Genomic DNA, 6,820 nt, shown 5'->3' with positions numbered 1-6,820 from the left:
TCACAGGTCAACCCACTTCGCCTTCCTCTTATCTCTGTTCTCTCGTTCTCTTCATCTTCTTATATATTTGTAATTGGTTTTGTTTTTTTTTTCAGATCTGAGAAGCAGCAGTGATGAAACAGGAAAGAGAAGCAGTGGTGTGACAGAGAGTGTCTCCGGTTAAGGGTGGTGCGTTGGTGATGCAAAAGCCGTTGGTGGTGCAAAAGCAGTTGGTGGTGCGGCGATGGTGTGACAGAGCGGCGCTGTGAGATCCGGTTAGGCCGAGGAGGCGGCTTGAAGCTTGAAGATTAGGTTTAGTATTTTTTCTGGTTTTACTTCTTCTTCTTTTTTTAATTCTGGTTTAGTTTGTCAACCGGATTTAATTGTAAACCAAACTTTTATTTGTAAACCAAATTCAATTATTTTGTAAAAAAAAATCAATGTATTATATATTTCCATTGTATTTTGTGATTTATAATTTTTTAATTTTTAATAATGTCAAAAATAGTGAAAATTATATATTTTTAAAAACATTTGTGAGGAAACTGTGTTTCATAAATCTATTGCAAATTTGCGAGGAACCATTTTCCATCGCAATTTGCAACGAACCCTTTTCCGTCGCAAATTTGCGAGGAACCGTCTTCCGTTGCAAATTTGCGTGGAAAAGTTTTCCCTGGCAAATTTGCAAGGAAATTGCGAGTGTTTTTTATTTGCGAGCACGGATTTGCGACGAAAATGTTTACATCGCAATTCCCTTGCAAATCGCAATTTGCAAAGGAATTGCGAGAGTTTCTTCCCTTGCAACAAACTTGTTTTCTTGTAGTGTAAACATTGTATTCATCTTTTAGTTGTGTTTCACTTATATGATATTATTAATTTTTGTTAGCAATCAAATTTTCAATAAAAAATACTCAAACAGCCAAACTGTAAACCACCATAAACTAAAACAACAACTAACACACACGTGAGAAGAATAAAATGTGTACAATCTTTCCAAGAAGTTTCAAGAGTAAAACTAATTACAAAACTTTACAATACGTCTCAAGTGTATACTTAAAAAAAAAATACAGAAACATACTTCTAAAAGTCTACACTTAATAGTTAACAACTTAATCAAACAAGAAATTTGTTAGTTCCATAATTACTACACATTAACTTTTAAAATTCATTCAAGACCATTAAAATTCGTTAACACACACTGTAAAACAATTGAATTGTGAAAAACATGATGAATAATACACAAATGCACTTTTAATAGAATAATACACAAAAACATAGATTTCTAGACTTATTAGCTAACTACATAGTTAAACCAAAAAAATTGATAGTTTCATAATTATAAAAGATTTTTTGAAAATAGTTCAAGACCATTGAGATTAACTAACGCACACTATCAAACTAAAAAAAACTTGAAAATACGTTATGAATAATACACAAATTCACTTTTATAGATTTATGAACGTTGACTTCATATTCAGTCTACAAAATAATAGACTTTCTTTTCAGTTTACGTTTATAGACTGTCATGTAGATCTACTATGTACGTTTGCAAAATCCATGGGTTATTATGTGTATTTACAAAAAAAAATGATTTTATACGTCTAGACTTTCTTTTCAGCCTACATTTTGAAAATGTTAGTTTTTGCAATTGACCAGAATTCAGCAAAGATTTGACTTTCAAAAGTAGATTTCATATATATTCTGCAATTTTTTATTTTTAAAAACATATTAGTTTTTGCAATTGACCAAGTTTGACTTTGTACAAATAGATTGAGATGAACGTCTACAAATGTGTAGACTTCACCAGAAGTCTACTCTCAAATCCGATGGGTTAGTTTTACATTTGACCAAAATAAAATAGTAGATTTCATATGCAGTCTGCGTTTTTTCAGCGATTAGTAGAATGAATATGAAGTCATGCACTTTTTTTCTTTTGGAAAATTTTTAAATATTTTAGTCAAATACAAAACCAACTTATTCAACGAAGTCAAATTTTTGGTCAAATACAAAAATGACTTTTTGTAGACTTTCCAAGCAGTCTCAATAATGTAGACTGCTGATGAATTCTACTTTGAAAAGTCAAAAGTTTGGTTAAATGCAAAACTAACATGTTTAACGTAGACGTCTTAGTAAGTCTACCTATTTTTTGTTTTTGTTTTCAAAGGTACAGACGTAGATTTCTAGGGAAGTCTTCTTTACAAAAAGTTATTTTGATCAATTGTAAAACTAACATGTGCTTTGACTAGTAGACCGTTTCGTAAGTCTACACGTATGTGTAGACATACAAAATAGTCTACTATCGCGACACAAATCTGAAAAATCATGAAAATCATGTAAATAGTTATTTTTCCGGTGTAAAGCTTGTTTCCACCCTTTACCACCATCCAAGTTCCATATGAGCAAAAAGAACCATCTTTGGCGACTCACAACTGAATAAACTAGAAACTATTAAAGTTTAGTTTATAAAATTGAAAGTTATGGGAGTTTTTAGATGAAAATGAAGAGAAAATAAAGATTTGTTGGTTTAGAAAGAGAGAAAAAAATTGGTTAGAAATTGAATTCTTGAGCTTTTAAAAGCTCAAAAATGGTGGTTGGACAATTGATGGCAATGATATTCTTGTAAATAAGAAGAAATGTTTAGGTGTAATAGGTTTTTTCTCATTTTCAAAATAATTAAGAGATTAATTAATAATGATAATTTTGTAAATAATTAAAAAACACAAGTCTTGTGTCACTGGGTGAATAGTAATGACCAAAAGTTAGTTTTATGGTTGACTTAAAATTATTGGTTGATTTTGAGAAAAGCTCTTAAAGATATCCAACTTTATAGAACAAATCCTAAATTTATATAATAAAATAGGAATAACAACATGTATCGATACCGAATATATATAGACTCCATAACTTCACCAATTTGTAACATTTTCATCTATATATATACTATACCCTCTTTTTTTTAAAAACAAAGCATCTCTATACTATATCTACTTTCTAATGGTTCGTCTACCCCAGTTTGATTAATTAGACGGTTTGCGTAAAACGTCATTTGGCAATAGGTCGTAAATTGTTAACCCGACGTAGAAACCCTAGTTCAAACCGATAGAAAAAGGGTATCATCCATTGATGTGTTACTACTCGTGATGGAATTTTACTTTCACATATTAGTTTTGAGATGGTTAAGAACCTTAAATTTAAAGCCTTTTTTCAAAAAAAAAAAAAAAAAGAACCTTAAATTTATGATGAAAAATTATTATAAATCACTAGACCAATGCTTGCTCATACGCACAGATTTTTATTATCATATATAAGTTTCATTAGGATATATATCTTATATTTGAAACTTAGGTTAAGGAGATGAGATTTGTTCATGTTGAGGCAATCCACAAACTAATCTCGAAGAAAGTAAAGAACTAGAGATTAAAACTCGGTTGAGGCTTTTGTCAAAAAAAAAAAAAAATCGGTTGAGGCAAATACCCATTTTTAGGGTTTGCTTATTGATTGTGTGAATGAAATAATTTACAACCCTTAAGACCTTTATCTGTGCTTCTCTTTTTTATTGGCTGTGTATAAAGAACATCAATAAAAAGTACTCCCTCTTGAAATTAGTGTCACTTTGACATTTTTCACACAGACTAAAAAAATAGCGAAAATATATGTAAGTTGTTATTAATTACATCTTTCTGACCAATAGTATTTGAGATAAATAAAATTATTTATAAAACAAATGTAGTTTGCAATTAATTTTCAGTTGAAAGTAAGTATAATTTGCATTGGAATTGTAAAGTGACATTTTTTATGTAACAAGCAAAAAAACTAGAATGACACTTATTATGAAACAGAAGGAGTATAAATAAGTCATTTTTACTATGGGTATAAATTATACAGAACATAGTTTTGAAGTATGCTTTAATATAAGGGAAATTTGGGTATGAATTTGCTTTTTGGCTATATTCTTGACGTACGAGTTACTCGAAAATCCTAGTTCTCACTATAATCGGGTCACTTAAACTTAGACAAGTTACTTTGGAGATCACCGACGCCAATCAAAGTCTAATTGGATGATTTAAGGGAAATTTGTCCTCATGTCTATAACAACCCAAAAAATAAGATTCTAACCATAGCAGCTTTTAGTGTACGATATTGTGCATATTTTATGTATAATACCCAAAATATCTCATTATGTGCGTGAAAAATTGTAAGGTCCACCGTCTCTTTACTTTTCGATAACCTCTGGAAACTTTGCAAATGATCCCAATTTCCTATCGAGACGAAGGAATCAAGGTAAGTCCGGTAAGATTGAAGAGCATGGTAGTCTATCTCAGAACTTTCGAAACCCGCACTTACATTGGAACCGCCGTTTTTTTTTGCAGATTCAGTTTTAATGGTTTTAAGAAGATGAAGAATCAGATGATTGACTGAATTGGAGAAGATAAACAGTAGTTTTGTGTAATGTATTATATTCTATTTTATACTCACAATATAGTATGTTACGATTCTCCTCTTGCTCTTTAGCAAATTGTATCTTTTTCGCCTTCTGACTCTTCTCCTTCACTACTCCACTAGCTCCATTGTGTTTTTCTTCAGCACCGTCGCCACTCATCGTCATCCCAGATTCAGATGATGGATTGCATTTGAGAAGTAGAACAATGCTCTCTATTAGTATGTTTAATTCTATACTATTGTAACAAATGGAATAGAATGTAAAGTCAGACAAATGTTAAAAGTTGCGCTGAAATGAATCGTCTGTTTTGAGTTCTCTAAAGATAAAAATTTATATCTACTGCGCACAATTTTTTTTCATGAACAATCCATTTCGATGAAGAATATATATCAATTCTTGCATAAATTATTGTAAATATTATAGTGTACTATTCTATTGTCAAAGTATAGTATATATCAATATTTCTTCTTCTCTTTTGTTTCTAGTCTGCATTCTCTTCCCCATCTTTTTCTTCTCTTAACTAATATTTGTCTTCCTTTCATCCTTAATATTTTTCTCTCTCAGCAACAATGCAATTAATTTTTTTTGCTAACATAATCTGTATTATAGTTGTTATAGTACTAGTATAAAGTAATTGCAACAATGCAAATAAGTTTTGTTGATATACTATGTATTCAATATAACAGTATAATATCATGTTAATTGTGCAGATCATGTCTAAGGCTGTCATTTTTTTTTCTTTTTCATTCTCCTCGAACATATCATTGTCACCATCGCCACTACTGATTGTTTCATCGCACCCGTCATCTTCTCTTTCACCACAGTCACCACCCGTCATCTCTTCCACCTCTAGTGTACAAACGTACCCACTATAGCCGCCTCCACTTGAATTACTTGTTATACCTTCTCCAACAAAATATTTTTCTATAGCAACATCGGCAGACTATACTATATCACATATAGTATACTAAAATTTCCACCCTTATCGTCCTTATATGTTAGCATATATATGTCTCGTACACAGTACAGTCCAACACTTTCAAGCCTTTTATGGTCACCACTGCTATAAGGTTTATCTTATTGCATTGGAGTCCACCTTCGCGCCCTAGAAACACCTAGGCTGATGGTCTCTTTAGCTTTTGTGATGCTAATACTACACCATATATATTATAGTATAGTGTTGCTTATCGTGTAATACACTTATAAAAAACGTTGCATTTCCAGTTACGTGAATATAGTAAGCTAATGGTTACGATAGAATGTGCCACTCTCTTTATCTTCACGCGCATGCGAGTGCAAGGTGAAAAATGTCAAGAATTGGCTCTATTTGTCACATCCCATGACTTCCACTTTACTATGGCTATATTCTTTATTTTGGAGGCTCTTATGAATATTAAGCACATGATTTAATACATATTGAAAGCAATAAATGATAAGGTGTTTACAAACATATAGTTTAACTTCCGGATTAGAATTGTGAAGCAGCTTAAGTCATACCAAAAAAATTGGAGAACATTCTTGCCATAAGCTACCTTATGTCAACCTTTTTTAGGTTAGTGTTGTTACAAAGCTGTGTCATGAAAAGAAGAAGAAAAAAATACATTTTGATCAACAGAAAAAAAATATTCATCCTTAAGAAGATGTGGATATACATCATGGAGTTAAAAACATACATCGAATTTTCTCCCCACTCTGCATTCAGAAGTGGAAATTCCTATTTAGAAAATGATTTACATGATTTTTAATGGGAGAACAACACTTATTTCTGTAAATATATCTGTAAACTGGGGAAGATAGTGTCTAAATTGGTCGATTAGTATGTATTTCTCGATTCATTTGGAAGAGGTTGTAATGTCAAGATTAAGTTATCCTTTTTTCTCTTTCACTGCTTTTATGTAACTTAAAAGCATATATTTTCGTAAATTGTACTTTGGGTTGATTTTCAAACCATTTTAACCAGTTAAAAGTGAAAGTTCAGAGACACCCAAATTATAACTCACACACAAGAGATTTCAAGAACACTTTCTTGTAAATTAGAAACCTTTTAAACAATCCCCTAGATCTGTTTAATCTGATTTATGCTCAGTCACACACGACTAGCGACAGACCAGTTTCTAATCTCTAAATCACAGAGACCCAAGCTAAACACTTGTTACTTGATCTCTGTAGCCGACAAGAACAAACCTCTTGTTCTAGCTTTTTCTCTCTTAATGCTTAACCTAAAACTCTCTTAGATTGTCTCATTAAGTAAACACGAAAAAGACAATATTATATTTCCTAAAATCTTGCAAACTAGAAGATCTTCTTTGCTTTACGTCCAAGCAATATCTTCTATTTCCATACGTTTGTGACACGTCATCACTCGTAACAAACTCGCCATACTGTGTTACACAATCACCG

Source organism: Brassica oleracea, chromosome C9 (assembly GCF_000695525.1).
Source record: "Brassica oleracea var. oleracea cultivar TO1000 chromosome C9, BOL, whole genome shotgun sequence".
Classification (NCBI taxonomy): Eukaryota; Viridiplantae; Streptophyta; class Magnoliopsida; order Brassicales; family Brassicaceae; genus Brassica; species Brassica oleracea.
Note: the sequence above shows the minus strand (reverse complement) of the source record.